The sequence below is a fragment of the Ornithodoros turicata genome, chromosome 6 (genome assembly GCF_037126465.1).
Source record: "Ornithodoros turicata isolate Travis chromosome 6, ASM3712646v1, whole genome shotgun sequence".
NCBI lineage: Eukaryota > Metazoa > Arthropoda > Arachnida > Ixodida > Argasidae > Ornithodoros > Ornithodoros turicata.
In genome coordinates, this window is record NC_088206.1 from 71698915 (window position 1) to 71720388 (window position 21474).

Here is a 21474-nt window from a genome sequence, read left to right on the forward strand (position 1 = left end):
TACAAATGTCCTGTCAAGATGTGCCTTATATAAGACGGAATACGAGACTGCCTTCCCGATCCTTAGGCAGGAAAGGGGTCGAGACCCACACAGAGTGAACTATGCATGGGGCAAGACCGTCCCCCTTTCAAGCCCATATTTATTTATTTATTTATTTATTATACGTCAAAGGCCCGTAGGCATAACATGACGGAGTCGTGGGTTGCATAGTAGCAACGTACAAAGCAAGTTATAGGCAAAGTGCAAAAACACTTATATGAACAGAAACAAATAAACAAGCAATGGACAAAGTGCATGGCAAAGTGCAAAAACACTTATATGAATAGCAACAAATAAACAAGCAATGGACATTACACAGTATAACTAAAGAACATTGTGGGCACTAAATGCTCAAGTCACCCATTAAATCAACAATTCTCTTTTTGAATGAAACAGGATTAGTAATGGTTGCAATATCATGGTCAAGATCATTCCAGTGTCGTATTGAACGAGGCAAGAAAGACTCCTGGTAAAAGTCGTGCTTACAAAATGGCCTCATTATTTTATTAGGATGGTCAAGGCGCGATGAACTGTAATATGCACTCTGTAGCATATCTGTGTGTAATGCCTTGTGAAAAATCTTGTGAAAAAGGCATATGGCTTGAATGCTCTGGGGAGAGCATTCCAGGTGTGCGTTCGCGGGGTTAGTGGTTAGCATAGGTTTATGCCTGGCTACACTGTATCCAAGCGTCAATAAGCAGGGAGGAATAAAAGCGCACTAGACGGTATCTCGGCAAAATTATTATTGATGACCGTGGGTTAAGGGTCAGCACGCAATGCCTGCATGGTTCACGTTTATTGCAAAAATTGTACCGCTCTCGCCCCACAACGAACAGCGTGCGAATTGTATGAGAAGTTATTAACCAAACATCGTCGCACCAGAGTTACACGGAAATAAAGATGACGTGTCTGCACGCACTATATACACTTTGCTAACGACAGAGCAGCTGCAAACTGACAGTATTGTTCTGCTATGTACAGACTACAAAATTGTGTGTCCGATCTACCAGAGTGCTCGATAACAATAAGATCATCCGCATGCACGCCACACAGTTTCCCAATTACGATTTGTAGGGATAAAGCATCTGTTTTTTTATCACATTTCGTCCGTGACAATAGAGAGTTTTAGCGCGTCGTACGCTGTCTCCTTCGCGTACGTAAGGGACAGCGGAGTGGTTCTGCGGACTGCGCGAAGCTCTCTACGGTTTGCGCATGCGCAGAACCATCAACGCTATTACGCTTACGTACGCAAAGGCGATAACGTACGGTGCACTAAAACTCACTCATATCGTCGCCAAACGTAAACATAGCGCAGCAGTGGCGCACGCAGGGACGCCTTGTGAGCGTGGGCTGCTCTTTTTCTTTTTTTAAATACGATATCGCGCGTACGCCGCAAGCTTTCGTTGAAGCATCTCGCGGGACAAGCGGTTCAACGCAGCAGACGACGACGATAAAGTTTTCTTTTTTCTTTTTCACTCGTTTATTTGCCAAGGAAATACGAAGTGCAGAAAGAAAAACCTGCATAAAGCAGCGTCTTAGCCCCCCATAAATAGCCCTAGATGATACGTAGGGCTGAGTGTGTATATCATGGTTGGTATATATCGTGGTTGGTTGTCTGTACATATTTTTTGTATAAATGCTATGTATAGTTCAATGTTCATCTATTTTATTTGTACCTTTGTTGTGGCAACTTAATTAATTGATATTTGTTTGATCACATGCAAGCTGTTGTTTTTGCTGCCAGAGTATATTGAAAGGCGAGGCTAGTCAAGCTGTTGCTACCAACAGCTTTCTCCTCGTTATTCATGTACAGGGTGTATGCTATAAAAGGACAGTGACATTTTCGCGCCTGACACTATATCTATTTGAGAGACGGTCTTGTGCTGCCATACAGTGAATCACTTATGCCAGAGAAACCTACGAAAAAATTGTGGTTACCATTCACTGCGTAATAAAGTAAACACGGCCACGGAAACTTTCGTCTTCATGTGTTTCCTATGCGCAATACCGATGGATGGAGGTGAAAGTTTGCATGGTCATATTTATTTTGTTACACAATGCTAGGTAACCACAATCGTTTCGTAGGTTCCTCTAGCATAAATGATTCACTTTGAGGCAGAGAAAGCCTTTTCGTGATAGAGGTATAGCATCAAGGAGGTATCACTTTTTGCACGAAAATGTGACTGACCTTTTATAGCATACACCCTGTATATGGTAAATAAAAATTTCATTAAATAAACTCAAACTTTTGTTAGCTGTTATAACATTTTGGGCTGCCTGTGTCGTGCGACTCAGTTGCAGACGACCTCTTCGTGACTCTTGCGTCGGAGAGCTTGAGGGCGGAATCCCGCTATACTAAAAAAACGTGTTTCCGCTCCGTCGAACGCTGAACGCGTAGCGTCTTACCGTTAGCGTTCGGTTCACTAAAACTCTCTCTCTTGCATCAGAGAAAACGCGGCAATCCTGCATGCAAAACATCGACCCGCCTCGAAGGCAGTAGATACAATGTTCGCAACAATGAATGTTGCCAACTCAACGTTCAGGTTTAATCCCCAACTATCCCGATTTTGCTGCTCGCGGCTGAAAACAGGTAGAAGAGGCGACGGTAGGGTCCCACTTTGTTATGCTTGATGCTTACGTAAGCAGATCCCCTCTGTACCTCGACGTGTTGTTCTATCTGCATAGACGGGGTGAACGAGAGACGGTTACCATGGCAACTGGGAGAGAAACCTTGGAGTTATGCGACCTGGCGTCAAATGACGTGGGCTTTCCCATCTCGTAACCAATTGGCGCGGAAAAGCTGGGGAGGTTAAGCTTACAAAACTGTCTCGGGGGAAATTTGTCAGAAAATTTGGTAAAGTTGTTAGCGTATTGGATAAAGTTAATCAGAAATATAAATATTTGAAATAGGTTAATCACATAGCATCAAATGACCGTTTCCAAAAATGAACGTAGCATGCAAGTATTGTGCTGAGCTGTGTTGTCCTATATTCTGGTTATCTTATTGAACACAGGAGATATTTTATAAGATAACAATCAATTAAGATAAGAATAATTAAGATAATTAATAGTTAAGGTAATCACTCAATTTTATAATCATATAAGATAATTGATTGAGTTTTTTGGTGCGAAAGCTATACTTTGGCTATAACGCGCCGAACAACAAGGTAATGTGATAAACCTAGTTAAAACAACTTCTGAGTGTGGCGGCTTAAAAAAAATGAATGGATAAGAAAAGAGCGCATTGTAAATTCACAGTTCATTAAGATAGCCAATGTCCTTGGCTTATACTATAAGAAATGTATATACTCGAGTAAAAGGAACAATATCACCCAGCAAAAGAGCTGGATGAAGACGTACATTAAGATTATTATTGAACATACGTATAATTATTATTGAACAGGCAATACAGTAGAATACTTTACTTTTCTTTTGGTTATCTTTGTAACGTTTATTTGGAAAACAAAGAAAGAACTATAACGAAATGGTGCTCGCTAAATTCGTAAATTCGTTTGACGCCATAACATTGTAGTAGCTGGCTCCCAGTACGAGGACTTAATACTTACTTACTAGTACTTAATACTTAGTACAATATATTCTACCGTTTTATTTCGATTCTCTTACCGTGCAAAATGTTGCGCAACATATAGTGGCGAATACTGCTGGTCGTTCTCGTACAGCGCGGTGTAGTGAGTGTATCGTACCGGTACCGGTACCGGTATGGGTTCAGTGAAGCAACGAACGAAGAGAGAACGAAACTGCCAATGAAACGCGACGTATACATTGCACCGAAGCAACCAGTGTAACACGCAGAATCGAGCCGGTGCAAGGTTTTCTGCACTACGACGACGAGTGGAATTCGTATAGGTCAAAACTTCCGGGAAATCTGTCACCGTTTACAGACGCTGTGATGAACGTCCTCGATTGCGCACGTATATACACGTTGGCTGTACCAGGCATACATGTATGAAGGCCAGGCGTCAAGGCAGCCGTAAATTAGAAGAGGCGTGACGAAACGGAAATAAAGAAGGGCAAACTGGCACAGGCGAGCATAAAGTGGACTGAGCACAAGGAGCGCTGAAGGAAAGAGATGGCCTGTAAGCTTTTTGAGATAAAGAACTGCGCTCTCAGAACCAATGGAGTAATTTCAGCCCTTTAGGGAGTATAGCTACAGTGACGGGAGTAAACTTCGGAGTGAAGGGACTCAAATAGAGAGTAATTGCAGTCTATACTCGTGTTCAACTTAAGAAGGTAAATAAATTATAGCCAGTGACAACATAAGTCATACACTTGACCCGGCCCACACGCAAGAATCGCTCCGCGCGCGCAAATGTAGTGCCGCGCGGCCAAGTGAGCACTAGGGAGAGAGAGAGAGAGAGAGAGAGGAGGCACTACATCGCAAAGCGGGGGCGTCGTGAAAAGGCTGGTAGCCAATCGCAGGAGCCTTCCACGGATGAATGGGCGGTCCCAATTGTAGGACTTAAGTTGTCACTGACTAAAGTCCGTCAACTACATACGCCGTTGGGGATAGGGAGACTCAATAGTGGGCCAAGAGAAATACTGCAGCGCCACCACGCAGCGTAGTGTCACGTGGCCAGTCTAAACAGCCAATACGAAAGCAGAGTGAGTACGACGAGTTACATTATCTGGCGGAGGAGCGACCGTGACCTCTCTGTGTCCTGCCATCCTATACCTGCGGCGCAGTAATATTTGGAGAGCTGACGGAATAGATTTCTTTTCCTTCTTAAGTTGAACACGACTGTAGGGGAGTGGAAGCTCGAGCAGGACCCAAATTACTCAGTTTCTCCTTAGGCCGGTTCAATAGTATATACCGTCGACCTAACAGACGATGTTTAGAACAAAACGCTAATCTGCATCTTGCCTGCGTGAGACGGGAAGTACCTGGAAAAGTAACTCATGTACAGAGTTGTACACGTTACTCGAAAAAAGTAATTGATTACAATTAATGTTACTACTGCGCGAAAAGTAATTCTTTACCGTTAAAAATTACTTCATCAGAAATGTAATACGTTACCGATTAGAAATGTAACGCGTTACTTTTCCCGTTACTTTTAAATTGTCTCGCCTCCTGTCCCAGATGAGGACGACTGTATAGGCGTTGAAACATCCGCTTCGTTTTGTTACTATTGTTACTGTTGCTCCAGTAGGTCGCGGTTGTAAGGAATTATCGTATTATTGTGGTCTGCATGGAACACGTGAGGACTAGAGACGGCTGTCACAGTGACCTCTGCGTCATTGCTTCAGTCGAAGATCGGGCTTGCTGAAAAGTGTTGCCGTTGTTGATAGAAGGTTAAAAAAGTAATCGATTACTCAGTAATTGATTACCGAAAATTGTAATCAGATTACTTGGAAAATTACTTGCTCACAAAATTAATTGATTACGTTAAAATTTACTGAAAAAAGTAATTGATTACTAGTAACGCAATTACTAGTAACGCGTTACGTACAACTCTGCAGTCATGTATCACCTAAAAAAAAAAGAAAGAAAGATGCCACGATCGCACAGGAGAATGGTTACGGATGCATTGCGCGACGCACGACGAATGCAGGCTCAGAAAAAAACGGTGGTATCCCCACGGTAATTCACTTCCTGACCTCAATGACAGGACCCGAGGAGTACATGAGTATAGATATTCTTAAAAAAAAAAAACACCTCGAAAACCGTCCTAGAAAAGCATCTCTTCTCTCAGGGAGAGAATGGTTTCCTCCTCGTCGGAACGCAATCTACAGTTAGGGTCATTAAAGGCAACAAAGAAACCCCGCAACCGGACTCGTGCAGGTAATGCCTCAAAGTGTTTCCCTTTCGCTTCCGCAGGCATCTTGTTTCCCACACGCACGAGCACATCTTCACCCGGCCGAAACGCTGCCCACATTCTGGGAGATAAACAAGTGACGTTGCGTTTCTTTCCGATGCTATATGTCTTATCTGATTCAATTTCTATACTCCCGTAGTATTTTTCTGACACTTTTGTTCTTATTGTACCCTATATATTTTTTATCGGCCATTTTTATCTTTCCACTCAGTGGGCCCAAGCAGCACAATGTACTGAAAGTGGAGTGCAATAGGGGTGGACAGTATGTGTCTTATCAATGTTCTTTAGTTTCACGAGTCTGTTCAGGGCCTTCCACCTACCCGTCCACCCCCATTGCACTCGACTTTCAGTACATTGTGCTGCTTGGGGAACACCACTTCTGCCGGTAGCACAATGGATTAATCCAAGAGCACACATTCCTGTAGCTCGAAAGATACATTTCTCCTCAGAAGCCGCTGCTGAAGCTGCCTGCGTACCTGTGTGCTGTGTGCGTGTGTGTTGTGTTTTTGCCTATCGTTCTACTGATGTTGTCTCACTGACTCCACTGACTGTCGGCCCTTCTTCAACGTCGTTCACCGTCCCATCATCAGGATACATCTCATTCCGTCCCTTGTGCCTCAGGGTAATGGGCCGCACTCGTGAGGCGAATTCCCCGATTCATCATCATTAATTTATCTGTTGTTGCAGTTGTTGTAATCACTCGTACCTCAATTTTCGTACTGCGCGACCAGCTTATCCCCCCGTGCTTCTAAAATGCTTCATACGCTGCCAAGAACCGGAAGTGACATCACACAGGCAACCATCTTGCCTCAAGGCCGTGTAATCCTCGATGCGGCTGACAGCTCTTTCGATGATGGCCTAGAGATGTCATAATCTTGTATCGACTCAAGAACACGAGGCCTTCAAATGCTGTAGAGGAACTGTCGACACAGAATTGACGTCCAAGCGTGCTGTGGCCACGTTATATTCTTTCGACGTCAACTTGAAAACCGCATCGACTGGCAGAGGTGCCGTCAAGTGCTTTGCACACATTTACAAAAAATACTGCGCGAGAACAGGAGGTTTTTTGTTTTTTTTTTTCAATTGACATACGAAGTGCTTGCTTGGAGTACGACTGTATGGGCGACAACCCCCTCTCTGTCTCTCTCTCGACAGTACTAAGTATTCAATTGCGTGATAAAGAACCCGGTACCTTATTCAGAAATAACGGGTCCGTTTTAAAAGTGTACTATTTCGAGGTATGGTACCTGAATTTGAAACGAACCCACTTCGAAATGTCGAATACTAAGGAGCCTCAAAGCAACCTTCCCTGACCCACCCTGTACAGCCCATGAACTTTTAAAAAATCGTTATTAGCGCCGCGAAGCAACAGTGGCTATGAGCGACGTGCAGACGTAACGTTATCCACTGTTAAACTATGCAGTGGCCCAGGTCCAGCATCTCCTTGTAGGATTCAAGCACGTCAGCAACAATGGACACGAGAGGACCGCGAATGCCCATTGTTGCGAGGCATTGGAAAGCGGCCTTTGAGTCTTTGTAGAAGACCCATGGTCGAACCGAACACTGCAGAATCTTGCGCATGGCAAAGAGCAAAGCATGCAGCTCAGCACATGCTGACGACGTCTTTTTTTTTTATGAACCGTTCATAAAAACAGGAGTAAAGCCTGCATACAGGTCGCTCATCATATCCAATGTGAGCGCATTGGACAAGCCTGCAGCCCATCATTCTTTCTCTGCAGCCCGGTAACTAATAGGGAAGCAAATGGTAGAGCGAGGGTCCATAAGCCACAAGTACTCCAAAGTGTACCCAAAAATATGCTCGAGTACTCGGTACTGCAAGTACGCGCCATCAGTGGCTGTTGGTATGGCCACCCATTTTGGAACTACCTCATTACGACATAACGTACCTCGTTTCGAAAACACATACTTTTAAATCCCCTGTCGTGGGGACAAGGTACCCCATTTTGAAACTGCCCCTTTCGAGATGACGCATTTCATTTTGAAAGTACCCCACCTTGAGGTAACATGCTCCATTTTTAAAGTGTCGGACATCGAGTCAACGAAACCCCCGCCCCCTCCTCCAATCACCGATACCTCACTTCAAGACAGCGGCTTCATTTTCGAAACATGTTACTTTGTTATTTCAGGGAAGGGCACCTCATTTCGAAAGTACTCCACTTGGAAGTGACGTACCCTCATTTCGAAAGTACTTTACAGTTTATTTCCAGGCATTCGATACCCAGCAGCACCCACCGATTAAGTATACGGGGTCGTATCCCCCCCCAAGCGCGAACAGTACCACCTCGAACGCTCGCAAATACCTGATCGATTGTCGTCGTGCCTGCATGCCTCGGAGCACGGTATACGAGCATCCATCAACTCCTTGTGACGTTTCATTAGGAGAGTGTGTGTCACACAACACCATCGAGGCGACGTTATTCTCTCGCAATCACGTATGGGGAAACGATAAACAACGAACGGTAAGTACGTGTCCAGTGATCGAGGAAGTTGATGGAACGGGGCAAAGAAAGTAACGCTCGAATTGAAAGGGGTGTTGTCAGAATGCACGTATACACTCTAAGGAAGAAAAAAAAAAGGAGTGAAACGGGGAGTAATTGCAGCTTCTACTCCCCTAGTCTGCAATTGCTCCCCATTTTAGTCCCATAACCCCGACATTTACTCCCCAGGACCGCAAATCGTCACTAAACTTCGCGCATGGTCTCCTGAATGCAACAGTCTACGTAAATATGTGCCCTTGGTCAATTTGAGCGGCATAAAAGGCTGTATAACTCAGACAACGTAGCAATATTCCAACCACACAGAGTAAGAAACAGTTAGCGCATATTCCTTCGCAAATTGTGCCCTATGTATGGCGCGGGATTTTATATCACGCGATATATCACGGTTTGCTTCAAAGTATTTTCATGCGTGCACACGAATTGTGTACTTGGGACTCTTACAACTGCGCGGGAAATGCAGTTTACACTCCGTGACATTCATTTACTCCCGTGCATTTACTCCCGAAAGGGACTTTTTTTGTGGCAAGGCATTTAGTCCCCAAAAGGAGTAAAAGTACTTTTTTTTCTTCTTCGAATGTATGACGAGTGATATTTATTTATTTGAATGTGCCCCCCAACGGAAAAGTATTCCTTTTGGATGTTGCACTCAGTTTTAACATTACAACACAAGAAAAAGAAAAGTTATTTAAAAAAAACAGGGCTCGTAAATCAACAGGTAAACTCTCGTGAAAGTCACACAAGTCACGTTTAAAACCGTGAAAAAAGTAGACAAATACCCAGGGGACCTTCTGTCGTTTCCTTGTACAACACGTGATACTTTCAACTTTCGTTGAACACGCTCAATACACGAAAGCTATGTTGTTGTTGTCATACACCACTCAGGCGTCCAATCTGCAACGAACAAGTGAGGTATAGAACCTAATCCCACATGTCGTTAGTTAGTTAGTTAATAAATTAGTAAAATAAAGTAAACCTTGGAGCTAAACGCTTCGGATCTCAAACAAGTATATATATATACGGTAGGAATGTGTACTTCGGGTTCAGATTTTTCGAACTAATCTAAGTGCCTAAATGTGAACGTCATATGTGTAGTACATACCTGGGTAAATTACTTCTAAAATGTAATTAAATTACATTACTAATTGCTCCAGTTAGAATTTAATTAAATTACATTACTCATTACTCCAGTTAGAATTTATAATTAAATTACATTACTCATTGTTGCAGCTGAAATGTAATGAAATTACATTGCAATTATTACGAAAAAGTAATGACATTACGAAGTCATTACTGCGAGTTTAATCGTAACGATGTTGAGGATGAGGAAATTCATTGTCAGACAAACACTACGTTGTAAGAACCGTCACCGTTGGAATTCTTTCAACTCGCCAGTTCGGCAAGTGCTTCGGCTCTCTTTCTGCCAAGTGCAAACGCAGAACACACACTCGATTTTTTTTTGTAAAAAGTAATCAGTAATGTCATTAAAATTACTCCACAAATGTAATTAAATTACATTACAAATTAGATAATGTCAAAACTAATGCATTACATTACAAATTATCAGAAAAAGTAATCGATTACTGTAATTTCATTCAAGTTATGTGAAATGTAAAAGATGGTTACACCGATGGAACCGACGTGAACATGTACGTATTCCAATACAATCGGTGCGCATAGAGAGCCGGTACATATCTCGCGGGCTCTGACGTCACTGCATCCGTCTCCACCAGTCAGGAAGCGCCGGAGAGGTCACGTGCTTAAGAGTACCAATGGGAATGGCCGTAGCTAACACGTAGAAAAACGATCCATTTATTTCGTTTTTGTGTTTATCAATGTATTATTTCATTCTCCCATGTACTTTTGCGTGCCGTATAGAATGCGCAATGGCGTAATGAATGGCTGACGTCGAAGCATCACGACCCCTAAAAAAGTGCACGCTATTTCTACAGTGAATTTCCTTTCTTTTTTCTTTGCATCTTATTTCTTTGTCTTTGTAGTTTGTACGCATATACGTTCTGCCAGTATAGTCACGTGACTCCCACGGGCAATTTTTTTTTTCTGGGTTGCGAATGATCCTAGAACGCTTCGGTGACGCGCGAGTGTTCTTTCGCGTGCGGAAGGGGCACTACTTTTTCTCACACACACGCGCTAATTGGTTGATCGCGTGACCGTTGATTGGTGAAATATCGAAGTTCACAAGTAAGGTGCGAGGAACGGCCGATCTTGTGAGAGGGAAGAAGATCGAGAAGGAAAAGATGACGGATTGTGTCCGTGTGCGTGGCAGGCAGGCAGGCACACCACGCGTAAAATTTATGAATAATTCCAAGTCTGTAATTAAAGCTTTGGCTTGCATGGGCGGTTTTTCTTTTTGTGGTATTTTTTTTTTCTTCTTTAGATGAGGGTGATAGCGTCTATAATTGATATAATTCGAGCGCGTTTGAAGATGTCTGAAGACCCAACCATAGCGTCGCATTTATTTCCACGACAAGGGGTTGGGGATGAGTCAGCATACCGTTATTGGATTTTTTTTTCATTTCATTCCAAGTTAACGCCGCGAAGCAACTGTGGCGATGAGCGGTGTACAGATGCGGACAGATGGAGAGAGGACAGCAGGAAGGAGTTGGAGGGGGGTATTGAAACTGAACGAAGCAAATGAAAACGTAACGCAGAGTTTGCCATTATTAGTAATAATAATAATAATAATAGCTTTAATAATAATACCTTTATTAATGTGCCCAAGAACAGCTGAAGCCTTGGTGTTGGCGCACGCAGACAATGCAGTATTTACAAATATACACACACATATATATATACATACATATACAGATTAGGCGAAACATAACATAACATATTCAGAAAGAGGAGCGTAACGGGAAGATATTAGTGATAGATGATATAGCGATAGATATATAGTGATACATACAATACAGACATGGAGATATACAGTACATAGTACTAAAAGTGAAAAAAAAAAAAATGTACAACTTCATGAGTTACTGAGTGAACGCAAGAGGAGAGTTTTAAAAACGTTTGAATGGGAGGTAAAGATATCAACAGAGGGGTGAATTGCGTTTGTCATTTGTTGAATACGTACGATCGGATTTGCAGGCATATGGTGGGATACGTACAATATATTCGTGTGTCGGGTTACATTGACAGGTACGGCGATATGAAGCTGATGTAATAAAGATGGTGTATCGAGAAAACTGTGTAAGATCTTATAACAGAGCATAATATCATGAAAACGGCGTCGCGTTGAGAGTGGTTGGAGGTTAAGAAATGACATTATCTCAGTATAGACATACATTCTAAAGTGAGGGCTTTTTCTTAAGAATACGCTATGTACAATGTGTAGAAATTTCTTCTGGACAGATTCAATCCGTGACGAGTCAGTGCAGGAAAGAGTTCCACACAGGAGACGCGTATTCCAGTCGCGGTAAAATTAAGGAACGATACAGGTGAAGAAATACAGAGTGTGTGGAAAAGATTTTGCATGTATATGTGAGCAAGCCAAGAATTTTGAGAGCTGAAGACCGAACGTAAGAGACATGATCATGAAAACGCAGCTGGGAGCCGAAAATGACCCCCAAATCCTTCAGTACATCGACACGCTTGATGGCATCGGAACACATGTATGTATTGCATATTATGTTAGTTTTTCTTGAGTAAGTCACATGTTTCGTCTTCAATGGATTAATAGTCATCCCATTTTTAGAGCACCATTCAATTACAGAAGAAACGTCAGATTGTAGCTTATGAACGTCATCTGGGTCGTGGATAACTTTAAATATCTTCACGTCATCGGCGTACTGAAGAACATGAGAATGACGAATATGCCCAGCTAAGTCATTAATAAATACATTGAAAAGGAGCGGCCCCAATAATAATAATAATAATAATAATATATAATACAGTCAAACTCCTTTACAACGAAACTCAGGGGACAGCCAAAAAAATTCGCAGTAAAGGTAGTTTCGTTAAAAAGGATGTCCATTATTGGACCTATAGGGCTCCAGCGGGACCGCAAAAAAATTTGCAGTAGTGGTATTTTCGTTAAAAAGGTGTTCGCTATAAAGGAGTTTGACTGTAGTAATAATAGTAATAATAATAATAATAATAATAATAATAATAATGCGGTCGATCTGTGCATTAATTCTGCCAACCTGAAGCTTCATTTTGATTTGCGCTGAGTTGTCGGCACACGGCAGGTCGTTTCGCAACATCCCTCACAGAGGCCAAGGCAAGTTGTAGCCTATCACCAAGTTGCAGGCGTTCTCGGCAGGGTTTGAACCCGGAACTTTTGTACCAGTTGGCGAAAGTGTGGCCAACCCACCAATTCTTTTCTTCTTGTTTGTTTGTTTGTTTGTGTGGAAGCTTATTTTTCAATCAAACCATCTCATCTCATCCACCCAGGACACGCTCCCATGGCATAGTGGTTATAGGATGATCGCTTTCCACGTCGAGACTGGGAGGTGAAACGGGTTCAAACCCCGGCACCGGCTGTGCCGTCTGAGGTTTTCCCTGGGTTTTCCGGCAGACTTTCCAGATCAATGTCGGCGCAGTTCCCCCTGAAGTGGGCCCAGGACACATACTGTCCCCCCCAGTCCCCCACTCCTTCCCGCTGTCCTCTCTCCATCTGTCCACGTCTGTGTGCGTCTCTCATAGCCACAGTTGCTTCGCGGCGCTAACACGGAACTAAAAAAAAACTACTATACTAAAAAAGTCTATCAAAAGACTAAAAGAACTACTAAAACAGACTATCAAAAGACTAAAAGAACTACTAAAAAAGTCTATCAAAAGACTAAAAGAACTACTAAAAAAGACTATCAAAAGACTAAAAGAACTACTAAAAAGACTATCTTTTAAGAAAATACGGGGCCACGAACAACATGAACTATACGGCCAGGGAATGCCAGCATTCTTCGCGCCTCGTTAAATTGTTACTTTTATTATCACGATCAGTACTTCATCATCGTGCTATCAACGCTAAAGCACTAAACATCTACTATACCACCAAAGTGACACAAACACGTTTCCCCAGAATGAGCCCGCTATAGATGGCGCGAACCCTGACGTCACTGCGGGCGCGCGCGCGCGCTCATTCCGCCCAATTAACTTCCTCCTGCTCGCTCAAAAAGCAGCCGACCGCGACGAAGAAAGAATCGTGAAAAAGAACAACATATAGCTGCGCGTAGGTGCACTGGTCCAAATCTTACTGACACTTTTGCCGTTGGTGTGTCCATTATGCATTACTCCTCCCCCCCCCCCTCCCCCATAACACCAGGGTTGCCAACGTGCTCTCCGTGCCCAGGGTTGTGTGAGATGGCTTCTTTTATTATGTAGCTGCCGCAGAGTTATGCTCACGCGGCTTTTTCCCTTTTTTATGTATTTATTCCGCGCGCTTTTTTGTTCCTGTCGAGCGAGAGTTCCCGGGCTTCGAAGTATCTCCCCCTAAAATGGCTCTTCAATCTACCTAATACGGTTCACGTGTAAAATTCATCGCTTGCGGAGGGTAGATAAAAGATTAAATAAAAATTGTGGTGCGGAATTCGTGTTGACTTATTCTTTGGTTTTCTTTTATAGGGAGAGTGATAAAAGGGACGTACAAGAAGCTTCACAACGCGCCTTCTTCACTACGGTTCGAACCTGGAGCATCGTCTGAAGACCTCCCGGACAATAGGTCAAACATATGCCTTCGGTGTTTAAGACTCGAAGCATCAGTATAATGTTTGCCTCTATATAATTATTAGTATAATCTGCGCTCGTTTCATAACCATGTTTCGTCGTTAGTGTTTGTTACTTTGTTTACGTTTGTTGCTTACATTCACATTTACATGCGTTGCGTTTCTCCGGCTGATTCTGTATCTGTTGGCTTCTGTCTCTTTCTGCGTCTCTGTTCCCCTCTCTCTTAACTCACCGTCCTCACTCTTGGTCTGTCTGTCCGTTTTTAATGTATGTCTGTTCCACTGTGTATGGCTGGGGAGTCTCAATGGTCATTTAAACGAACGGCCATTGGACATGTGTGTCAGCGCCACCTAGTGTATAACGTGTCAACCTCCCAAGAAGCATTGGATCCATTGCTCCTTGAGAGGTTGACACGTTACACACTGGGTGGCGCTAACGCACATGTTCAATGGCCGTTTGTTTAAATGACCATTGAGACAACCTGTGTGTCCCGGGTCGCACTTTGCGACTGTTAATGCGATAACGTTTGTCAGCCTGTTTGCCTGTCCATCCCGTTTACTTGAATACATTTATCTGTCTGCATCCTGTCCTGTCTCCCCTGCATGTTCCTTGCCTCTTTGTCCACGGAACCCTCTCTCTTTGTTTCCTCAAACGTTGCTTCCTACGTCTACACTTTTTTTTCTTTTCTGATTCAGCGTTAGCGCCGCGAAGCAACTGTAGCTATGAGCGTCGTACAGTCGTGAATAGATGGACAAGGACACAGGAAGGAGTGCAGGGGGTTAGTATGCGTCGTGGGCAGACTTCAAGGGGAACTGAACCGACATTCATCCGGAACGACTACCGGAAAACTAAGGAAAAACCTCACACAGCACAGCCCGTGGTAGGATTCGAACCCATTACCTCCCAGTCTACAGCACGACCTTGGTCAGACGCTGCCATGCCGCTGGTGAAGTCTGACTTCGGTTATTACGGTCAAACTCCTTTATAGCGAACACCGTTTTAACGAAAATACCACTACAGCAAATTTTTTTGCGGTCCCGCTGGAGCCCTATAGGTCCAGTAATAGACATCCTTTTTTAACGAAAATACCTTTACTACAATTTTTTTTTTTTTTTGCTGTCCCCTGAGTTTCGTTGTAAAGGAGTTTGACTGTATATCAGTCGTTATCACCGGAATGCGTTATGTGGTCGTCGTAATATGTAGGAATCATAGTCCCTATGTGTTACTAGAGAGCGCGTACTGTTGATAATACACAATATGAGTGTGGTTATCCAAAAATATAGGGCATAGCGTCACACACTACGGTACATTGGTAAACTGAAGTAAGTAAGTAAGTAAATAAATAAATTATACGTATTACACTGTACATAATCACTCAACGTGTTTAAGCATTATGTACATATATCTGCACATATAGTTGAACATGTAATGTACCATTGCAGTTCCTCATTGCGGCTGTTGGCTTTGTTCTAGCAATCAGAACGCTGTAAAAAGAAAAGGTTTCCCTTGGCATGACTTTAGAGACAAATGTCGGCAGAGTTCCCCTTGAAGTCGACCCAGGAGGCATACTAACCACGCTGCATTCTGCTGTCGTCTCTCCATCTGGCCACATCTGTAACTACTCAAAACCACGGCCTTCTTCGCGGTGTCAACACCGAATATAAAAAAAAAAGGAGAAAAGAAAACACCAAGCATCCCTTCCCTTTTCAACGCAACGCACAAACAAACAAACAAAAAGTGCTTCATTTGAATTCTTGCCACGCACACGCATTTCGAAGCCTCCCTCCCTTTCCCACTGAAAAATCTCCTCTCCCAAAACGCCGCCACCAAAGGCAAACATCACGAATAAGACCCTGCCACGAAATTGAATTTCACGCATTCCTTGGGCCCGCATTCATTCTTTTAAAATCACACTCTATCTACCTACCCGTACGTTAGTTCGACAAGCATTAGCGTCCAATTGCAAACCTCCAAAGGCTAATCCCGAACGAGTGGAAAATAAATGCGAGCATCCAACGCTTATTCGATGCGAAGACGTGATGGAATATGCCACGCGCGTCTGCAGCGCCTGTGCATGAATTATGATTGAAAGTTCGGGTCAAGTTACAGAAGTTCCTGAGGCCTTTATTATGTAAACACTTTGTAAGGGAAGAACTCACGTTCACGAGCGAGCGAATGTGTTATGAACTGGATCTTGCAAGGTGCTTGTGTATGCATGTTGATGTGCAACTACATACAGGACTGTTTACGCAAAAGGGCACGCCAATGGAAAAGTACTACTGGGTGAGCCGGAACGAATAGTATTGAGCTATAGGTCCTGTTACAAATCCACCGAAGGGTCATCGGCTCTGAGTGATGAAAAAAAGTAATGGACACGTTTGCTGAAATCGATGTGTTGTTCAGCTTTCGGATATCACGAAGGCAATACAAGTTGCGAATGTGTTCGGAGTGAAATGTAACGTTTATGAGGAGGACGTTATTGCGCAGGGTGTTTCACCGGATCCGAAAAAAAAAAAAGAAAGAAAGAAAGAAAAGAAAAATATATAGGAAATGTTTTTGAGCTTGAAATTATTTACAGACATTAATGATAACAATTTGAAATAGATTCGAGTCAGCCTATTATTTCCTTCAGTCTTCTTTCTCGAAACTCCCACGGCTTCACAGAGCAAACTGTCGGAAGCTGTCGGCGCGGACGGCGAACGACAGGTAACAACAACTAGATCAAGAGAGAGAAAGGAGGATGAGTGAGAGAGAGTGGCTGGTTTGTCCCTTTAGATGACGTACCCTTGGAAGTCGCTGAGAAGGCGTGTTAGCTTAGCTCAATTGGTAGAGCCCTGGACCGGTAATCCAGAAGATGTGGGTTCGAGTCCTACAGCTGGCTAACCTTTTCTGTGACTTTCATCTTTCATCGTAACAACTAGATACTGTCGACGAGATGGACATACATGAAAGCAGCAGTCCATTAACCGCGAATTTTCTTGCACCATTCTGTTACGCAAGTAATAAAGTGGCATAGATCGTCGCCTGAAGACTTTCTAAGGACGTCGTGCTGAAGTCCCAGCTGTCGAAATGGCCAAGGGTCTGCCTCAAGATGCCTCTTTGTGCAGCATGTTTTGGACAATGCATGATGATATGTTCAGTGTTTTCCACTGTCCCGCACAGTAGACAGTTGGGCGAGTCCACCTTGCCCACTTTATGAAGAAACTGGCGACCATAGGGCACATTCAGGCGTAGACGATGCAGGAGACTTTCTATGTGTCTGGGCGTTTTTGAAGGTATGGTAAAATTCAGCTCCGGGTCTAGCGTGCGCAGCAGTGACGGACCACTGTCGGCTTGGTGCCATTTTGTCCTGCAGATGTCATCGGTCATAGATTTTAGGAGAGATTTCATGTCCTGCTTAGAAAACGTGACAAGGTGTTCTGTCGATGACAGGTGTGCGATGTTCACCTTCTCGTTACCCCTTATGCCAATGTGGCCGGGTATCCACTAAAGAATGACGTCGTGACCGATGTCTGTGCACTGCATCGCATTGCTTTTTTGTTTGTTCGAATAGCGGACTTAGCACCACGAACCAACAGTGGCTCTGAGCAGTGTACACACACAGACAGACAGAGAGAGAGAGAGAGAGGACGGCAAGAAGTGGGAGAGGTGGGTTAGTATATGTCCTGGGCCGGCTTCAGAGGGAACTGTGCCAGAAAACCCAGGAAATAGCACGAACGGCACAGCCATAGTTTCAGCATTCGAACCTATACCCAAACGTGGTGCAAGACGAGATAGTTGGTGTCGGTCTTTCGGCTGCATCGAACCTACCATCTCCGAGTCTTCAGCGTCACCTTGGAGTTGCCACTAGCCAGTAAGTGCTGTATCAGTCGTCCGTCATCGGCACCTATCGCGTAAAACCAATTTCTACAATCGCCGTTAATCGTATTATACTGCGCAAAGTTGGAAATCCTATATTTACGAGCAGTTAAGCGTGGGGCGGACCGGATGAGAGTGTTCTCTTAAGCGTTTAGCCGGTTCTCTCCCTCAAGGACGCTCACTCAAAGATATAATCTGCAACCTCCGAGCGTGCAGACGGGAATATGACGAGATCACGAAACCGTGGATGTAACCCTTTCGTGGCCGTAATTCAGGAATTCCACCATGAAAGAGCAGCTAATGATCCGGGTCTTCGCAGGGGAAGAAGTAGTCGTCGTTCTCGAGCGAAAGTAAACGTCGTTACGAGCGTTACTTTACGACGTGAAGGAAATTTTGCATTTTATGAATTCCACACTGGTGTGGAATTCATAAAATGGACATCGTGGACATTATGCCATACGCTTGTACAGCAGGGCGGTAAGAATGACAACGGTGCACAATGTAAAATATTACTCAAGTAAGAAACGCTCTCTTACTAGGATGGTGATTTGTCTTAGCTTACTCATTCCGTATCCGCTACCGAAACTAAGTAATGTACTGCCTGCGACGCCGTTGTCTGAAATCAGCACCCCGTGATTTATCCCGTCTCAGATCACGAGGTGTTGTGCAAGATCATTTATTTCGAGTAAGAAACACGTGCAGCATATGGTCCACCTTTAAATACAATACTGGAACAACATTTTCGATGGCAGTCCGAGAAATATGGGCAGCAGAACTATTGACAGGCGATTCCAGAAAACCGTGTCGTGAGCAGTACAACCGCTATCCGCTACACTATTCAAACTAACGCGACACCGCAGTCGCAATAAATCTGAGAAAGTAAGGCCACATTGCCACCACGTGCATGTTCTACTATTTTTTCCAGTATATTGTACCCTCGTCGTAGAGGGATCCGTTGCACGAGTGTTCTGTAGTGGCTCACAAGTCAAGGCTCTCTTCCAGGCCGCGCAGTTCCCAACGAAGTTGTCCCAGGATGAGCGACTCCACCGAGCAACTTGCCGCCATATCGGCGGGCAGATGGTTCGCCAATAAAACGCCACCAACTGACCACGGTGCGCAAGATATGCGTATTTCATTTAGTTGAAGCATGTGAAGTCAAATGCTCAGAGTAAATAAAAAGTGCAAATCATTCTTTATCGTATTTATGCATCATAAAATCAAAAATCATAAATGTAAATGTCAAATCATAACATGTAAAATCATATTTAAGTATTATGAGCGAAGGTTGCGATAGTAAGCGCGGCGTTTCCCCACTTTTTTCTTTCAATCATCATTATCATCAAGCGTGACGTTGAATAGCCACCAAGGTGGCTACCAGGCGACAACGACGTTAATGATGATAATTCGGAATTTTGCGCCTCTACCGCGAAATATGACCGAAAGCAAATCCCAGTACTTACCAGCACGAGGTCCACTACGTCATAGAGTCCACTACGGCAACCGTCATCGATTACTTGGCTGTAACAGCTCACGATGCGGTCGGTCGCCATTTGAATCTGTAATAGCACCAATGCACTTCTGAGTTCATTCGAAACCATATCCACGTGGCACCCTATCACACATGACGTCACGAAGCATCAGACTTCACCACTATATATAGAACGGTAAAGGTCACCTCAAGCTTCGCCACCAATAGCTTTCGCACCACATGAAATAAAACGGCGTTGAGAACGCATCAAAATCACTCCAGTGTCTTTCAGACTGTAATTTGCTTCTTTTGGTCCCGCCGGTTCTGTACGTGAGCGAGCCACTTATCGCTGCACGGAGCATGCGCACTTATCAGCGCGCACCACGAGATAGTGAAGTCACGCAGTGCTTCGTCACCACGGGGAAGAGGGGCATTCTGATAAGGAGACGCAAGCACTGGGGCGGAATCTTTTATCGCACGTGCATGACAAGAGAATTTCCCAGGAGCTTGTCGCGAACACGATAGTGTATAAATAAAACGATATAGAAACGTAGTTCATGGAATGTTGTTGTTGTTATTTTTTCCTTCGCTCGAATTATGCTAGCAAACATTCAAGATACACAAGCAGAACAATACACAGACTGTAAAAAGTGCATTGGGGAGGACGTGTGCAAAACAAAACAAAGCACCGCACTGATAAGACAGCCACCCCCACGTGCTTGAACGTTTAGTACAATGTGTACTTGACCGTTCAGTACCGGCGGTGTGGCCATAGGGTAGCGCGCCTGTAGGTTGGAGGAACGACTGTTACGAGACTTTAGTTGGGTTTACTGCCGCCAGCGGCGCTGTAGGATGGATGGATGGATGGATAACGGCCTTTCCTTTGTATCGGGCGGTAGCATACGCCGCCTAGCCTGCTAGAAAGTAGAAGAGAGCTACCATTTAGTTAATTAATGATTAATTAGTTAATGAATAACACTGTGATTGAGCGCGCCCCCTTCACGTAGAAATCCCAAGGAGAGATCTTTATGATCCTTCTTCCAGGCGTCCGCATCGCAGCGGCATCCCTTTTCTCAAGGCCGTGCTCTGAATGGTGGTGTAGGGACCCAAGCAGCACAATGTACTGAAAGTCGAGTGCAATAGGGGTGGTCGGTATTCGTCTTATCAGAGTACTTCAGTTTCACGAGCCTGTTCAAGGGCATCCACCTACCCGTCCACCCCTATTGCACTCGACTTTCAGTACATTTTGCTGCTTGGGGAATGACATTTTCGCCTTTTTCCAGGCAGGGAACTCCGGTACACTCTCAACATCCGACGTCTGCTCGTGTAATTTATTGGCCTGTTGCAATAAAGCTTCGCCCGACGACCGCAGCGCCAACTGCCCTCTTCTATTGCAGAGCGCCCGTACTAGATGGCCGTGTCTGGTGCGTGTTCCCTGCTTTACCGGGAATTGCACCACGATTTTTCAGGGCCACAGTGTAGGCGATACATGCTTGTGAACGGTAAAACATCCGGTAAAACAGTAAATGGCACTGCACATCGCCCCAAATTATGCCGGAGATATCTAAAAGACGCTAGTTTGCGTCGATGTGAACCTGCGTTTCAAGTTTAACAGCAAAAGGAGGTTCGCTCCCGCGAATACCGAAACTTGTCCGGCTCTGACGTCACGACGAGTATATCCGCCAATGAGAAGGCCGAAGGAGAGAGCGTGTGCTTCGAACAACCAATAGCAACGGCCTAGGCTCTCGCTTCTCTCAGTCATCACGTCAGGGTCTCACGTCTCTCAGTTGAAGGGCATGTATCTCGCTAATTACGAACGGTAGGAAAATGTTTCTTTCGTCTTCAACATTCTGACGTGAAGTGCGATGCATGCAACAACAACAACAACTTTCTTCTCAACATGAGGAATGGGGAGTTTCATCGCCAGGGGGCGTTACTCTACCCCATTGCTGATGGCGACGTGGGGAATGAAATAATGATCTCTTTTAAAATGGATAAAATACCCCAGTGCGAAGGTAAAACAATGGGACGAGACGATCACAGACAAAGGGACGACGCACAGTACTGACTG

The 21474-nt window shown here is 44.2% G+C and overlaps 1 protein-coding gene across 1 annotated transcript in view; it reads right to left on the bottom strand.

The window, feature by feature from the left end:
- Nucleotides 1-19695, bottom strand: part of LOC135397288 (uncharacterized) — a 368507-nt gene extending 348812 nt beyond the window's left edge. Inside the window, exons 1-2 of the mRNA XM_064628745.1 lie at nucleotides 19611-19695; nucleotides 19396-19491 (exon numbers count right to left, since the gene is read on the bottom strand). The gene's annotated coding sequence lies outside the window, so the exon portion shown is untranslated. The remainder of the gene's footprint in view (nucleotides 1-19395; nucleotides 19492-19610) is intronic.
- Between the last annotated feature and the right edge of the window lie 1779 nt (nucleotides 19696-21474).